Genomic DNA, 5,422 nt, shown 5'->3' with positions numbered 1-5,422 from the left:
TGTGTGAGTGAGTGAGAGAGAGAGAGAGAGAGAGAGAGAGAGAGAGCGCTTTTATGTGTCGGACAGTGTAAGAAGAGAGAGGGAGTGTGTGCATGTGTATGTGTGTGTGAGAGAGAGAGAAAGAGCGGGTGTGTATATGTGTGTGCATATGAGAGAGAGAGAGAAAAAGTTTCAACATTTGAGAGTGTGTACGTGACATAGAGAGGGAGAGGGTCATGTGCATGTGCATGTGTGTGTGAAAGAGAGAGAGAGATGGTTGTAGAGAGGGAATAGTTATTTTCTGGAACCTTGGTCGCTGCAGCAATGCCCGAGTGCAATACTAGTCCTTGCAACACACACCTCCTCAGGCACTGCCTATAGACCTACCGTTTGCACCCTTTGAGGCACCGTCGCGCACAGCCACCCAAGAGCCACCCACATCCTCACGCCACAGTCGTTCAAGGATCAAAAGAAACACCCACATACACTCAAGGACCTCCCAAGATGCACCCACATTCTCTGCTGCCGGCCTGAGACGCCAAAGTGACACCCACATACACTCAAGGATCCCCCAGGATGCCACCCACATCATCTGCTGCTGCTGCTGCTGGCCTGAGACGACAAAGCGACACCAACATACATCTCCCAGGATGCACCCACATCATCTGCTGCTAGCCTGAGACGCTAAAGTGACACCCACATACACTCAACGACTGCCCACAGTGCACCCACATTATCTGCTGCCATGAGACGCCCGAGCGATGCCCGCATACGCTCAATGACCACCCAAGCGCCACCCACATCCTTCAACCTGACATCAATCCCAAATATTGGCTCCAGACCGCGTCCGCAGTGGCGTTAGGTAACTTTCAACTACCGTATTGGGCCTCACGACTGGGGTTTGTATACAACCTAGTATACAGTAGCAGGAACTGTATGCAGAATACGCATACACACGTTGATATACAAGGCCGCACAGCAATTTCTTTTGAGTAGTTTGCTTCATTCCCTGCATGTGAATGTCAAATTATGTTTGAAAAAGCTCTAATTCTAGTTCACTTCAAAAGAAAAATTCCAAAATGAAACAACACTATTTGTATCTCTTGACACAGTTATGAGTGCTCTTAGAATCTACACATTTTTGTGTCTAAACATAGTCGATATTTCATTTCATGTATTAGTACATGTTTCTGCAAGTTAAGTGCCAAAAAGTAAAGAAACGACGTTATATTTTGCTAGAGAACACCAAAAGAATAAAGTCTATCTGGCAAGAATGAGGGAGCAGTTCAAATTGGTGCTTCTAATATGTTCTCGTTTACCATAGAGAATCAAGTACTCATCATAACTTTCGCTATGTAGAAATGGTGCTATTAAGTGTAATAAACCTTAAGTGCATCTTGATGCTGTTTTGATTACATCAATACATAAAAAAGTGGGTCAACCAGGGATAACCAAGTTGTGGGTTCAAGATTTCGGATAGCACCCTGTGAGGGACTTGCCTCCACTTTCTCCTCGGACTCTTGCCACTGAACAATAAAGGTTTTCAAGTGCAAAAATGTCACGAGGCTTAAAATTTTAGCAATGCTCTACATGTTTCACAACAAGTTTTAAACTTTTTTCCTTGTGTGAAGAAGACACCTTTCCCTTCTGTTTCCTGATAGTGTTCAACATCATGAGTTTCTACGGGAGAGGCACCACATACCTAGCTCAGTGGGGGACCGGTGGCCTTGCCCTGCACCTAGCTAGTTATGTGGTGCCTCCCCTGGCGAAGCTCATGATGTTATCGTAACCAAAGTAGTGGGAATATTGGTGGGAAAAATGTCTAAAAGTGATTGTTCTTGGATGTCAATTAAAAATTGTGGTCACAACTTTACAGAGTTATGTAAGGGAGCTGTTAGACTGGGGGTGGGATAATTTGAAGACAGAGAAGGGGGGTTGTTTCATAGAGGAGCTCCCTTCAAGCCACCGCATCACAGCAGCGGCATTGGGCCTCATCCCAGGCTCTTCTTGGATGCACCAGAACGCAGTGTAAATGAGCCTCTTGGCTTCCTCCTCCTTGAAAGCACCTTCCAAGCGCTTATCGACTAAATCCAATACCATGCCTTGCTCACACTTTCTCGCAGCCCAGCTTGGAAAATGCCACTTCTCATACCCCATGCAGTCTGCATCTTCATTGTTGAGCATTTCAATGTCTACATTTTTCCTGCCTCCCACAATCTCTAGCATCACCACCATCCCCATGCTATACACATCATCACACTTCTTGCTCACCGCGCCATGCGAGAGCCGTTCGGGTGCTATGTAACCTGGCGTGCCCCTCACCCCTGTTATAACCTCTGATACATCCCTCTGCATCAGCCTTGACATGCCTAAATCCGCTACCTTTGCCACAACTGCCCCATCTAGCAGAATGTTCTGTGGCTTGATGTCGAAATGCAAGATGGGCTGCATGCAATCTTCGAGTAGGTAGCTTAGCCCTCGCGCAATCCCAAGCGCCACATTGTAACGGGTTTGCCAATCTAGCAGAGGACCAGATTTTTGGAAGAGCCAATGGTCTAGAGAACCCCCTTCCATGTATTCATACACAAGCATCCGAATTGAAACTTCCCAGCAGAACCCAACGAGTCGCACTATGTTGTGATGGCCAGTGCGCCCTTTAGTGGCCACTTCAGCCAAGAATTGCTTTGATTGGCCTTTCATTGTGAGCTCCAAAGTCTTCACTGCTACTTTTCTCCCATCTGCGAGAGTGCCGGCATGAACTGAGCCACATCCCCCAGCCCCTTAAAACTTGCTAAAACCCTCTGTTGCTTGATGCAGCTCCTCATATGAGAACCTGCTGCTGGGAAGCAATGGCAGCACATCCCTCAGCTCCTCCTCGTCCTTGGCAAATTGCTTTGCTTGATTTTTCACCCACTTATGCTTGCTTGCTCTCACATGGATTATGTAAACAATTAAGCCAAGCACAATACAGGCTACAAAAGAAGAACCGATTGCAATGAAAGTTGCCATACGCTTACTGCCCCTGTGAGGACTTCGGACTCGAGAAAACGTGTTGGATTGGTGATCCAAATAGGCACTACATAGCCATCAAGAATAGTCGGAAAAAAGAGGATCGTAGAAAGGGGCTTGTCGGCGATCCCTTCCATGGTGGCCATCCGCATCAGAGTTGGATCAGACAAATACGAATAGTTGCCCGAAAGACCACCACACACGGCCAAGTAGATGTTTGAGATGGGACCTCGGGCATACTGTGGCACGGGCGCGCATCATTGAAGAGGAAGCCAAGGGAGAAACCAGGGCTTTGAGAAGAATTGGATGTGTTGAAGGATGGGGAGCTGAGGATGGGAAGGAACCAAGCTTCATCAAAGGCAGGGATGGCGGTGGAGAAGATGGAGGTGTTGGAGACAGGGTACCCGCTATCGTTGAAGGAGGCGCGCACAGAGAAGTTGAGACCCACATTGAGCTGAAGAGTGCTACTGAGGAATGCGGCATCGCTAGACGTAGGCGCATTTGCGGCATTCACCGTCTTCACATGATCACAAGAAGAAGAAGAAGAAGAAGAAACAAGAAACAGGCATCCACATTCCCATCTTCACACTTACAGTATTTGCAACACAAGCCTTCCTCTCAATGTTTCAACTGCTTGTGCTACATTATTATTGAAGCCTCTTCAATATACAGAGCACTTTTAGGTGGTCCACTTTTTGTAGACTTTGAATATATATTCACACCACTAGATTAGGTGGTCCGCCTTTTGTAGACTCGGTTTGCAATAATGTAACAAATCCGACAAACTGTTGGTTTTTTGCCCTGACCAATTAAGGTTAAAATATAGGAGATAGCTGAAAATCGGGGACGATTTTACAAGTTGCCTTTGATTTCCCAAGTTAGAAAAATGTTTTTTTTTTTGCAATGATTTGTTTTTCCCCTCAAAGAAAAACAATGTTGACTATTAGTACGATAAATAGTACAAAGCAACCAACCAACTACTCAGAAAGAAATACAATCTCTCAAGAGTTGGTACGACATCATCGAGGACAAGTTTGTCACTTGTAAACCCTATTGATATCAAAATTCATGACTCTCTTTAAGATGACATTTTAGAGAGTGTAGAGAGTGAGCATAGGTAGTAAAGGAACGAACGTGCGCATTGAATCTCAGTTAAGGACCAGTCCCGCTGCATGCAACCACATGCATGGATAAGGATCTCGGTCCCAGTGGCGCGGCAAATGCATTGCCGCCGCTACTGCCCCCTGACAACATGGAGCAAGAGAGAAAGAGAATGGAGGGGGTGACTGCCTTGCATGAAAAACAAAGGGCCTACTTTAAAACCCCCTATTTGTGAATTTTTCATGAATAAAACATATCCTTTTTCTATTCAACCTATGAATATCCCCTTTAAATGGTTCCCTTATGTATGTAAAAATTATGTAAAAAAAAGATTTTTAAAATCCCTTGTGTTGAATCCATATGCTATGCTTACATTCTTATGAGTGACCCCCCCTCGAGCCAAGTACCTTGGCCAAATCTTTCATTCTCACACCCTCACTCTTTCACATTCTCTCTCCCTCTTTCATTTTCTCTCTCTCATTTACTCACTTATGCTTTTCATGTGCGCTTTGCATCCAATCTATGAACAATTTTGCTAATCAATTAGTTGCAAAGCGCCCATGCAGGTCTTAAAGGGCTTGTCGCATAGCGCTTATGCATTGCATGGGTGTATTGCAACCAATTCGTGAGCAATTTTGCTCGTCAAATGGATGCAAAGCACCCACGAAACACATAAAGGGATTCTCCCATAGCACTTATGCGTTGCATGGGTGCTTTGCATCCAACTTGTGAGCAATTTCACTCGCATCAATAGGATGCAAAGCACGCATGTAGCGAATAAGGGGTTGAGGGATAAGCACTTATGCATTGCATGGGCGCTTTGCATCTAATCCACGAGCAATTTCTCTCAGCAATTGGATGTCAAGATCTCATGCAATGCATAAAGGTCTTCTCGCATTGCCAATATGTGTTACATGGTTTCTTATGTCCAATCTGCGACACCAAGCTATTTTGCTCGTTGATTGGATTCAAAGCGTGCATGTAGTGCATAAAGCAACAATGTGTAGAGATGCTAGCAAAAAAGAGTGGAGCGCGTAAATGATGACTTCAAGCAACAAGGTAGATTTCTAGTTTGCTATTCTATCATGCTCTCGAGTCTATGGCATCATGCATAGCACCTTATTTCCTTTCATATGTATACATTTTATAGGTGCAATGATTAGGTGTGGTGTGGGTGAAATGCAAGAAAGAGCTAGTCTCTTGAAGCATGTGGTCAAGAGCAAAGTTGTCTTGCGGATGCTGTAGTCATCATAAAGAGAAGGCCTTTTTTACAACATCAAGAGTAAGAGTGACTCTTCATGGTTGCCCCTGCAAAATTGATGATTGTAGATAT

The 5,422-nt window shown here is 45.0% G+C and overlaps 1 pseudogene; it reads right to left on the bottom strand.

The window, feature by feature from the left end:
- Nucleotides 1-1,370: 1,370 nt before the first annotated feature.
- Nucleotides 1,371-3,617, bottom strand: LOC147629179 (G-type lectin S-receptor-like serine/threonine-protein kinase SD2-5 pseudogene; annotated as a pseudogene).
- Nucleotides 3,618-5,422: the final 1,805 nt, after the last annotated feature.

Source organism: Cibotium barometz, chromosome 18 (assembly GCF_041138505.1).
Source record: "Cibotium barometz isolate CiBa-2024 chromosome 18, ASM4113850v1, whole genome shotgun sequence".
Lineage (NCBI taxonomy): Eukaryota > Viridiplantae > Streptophyta > Polypodiopsida > Cyatheales > Cibotiaceae > Cibotium > Cibotium barometz.
The sequence above is the reverse complement of the archived record's forward strand: the minus strand, read 5'-3'. Positions and strand labels throughout refer to the sequence as shown.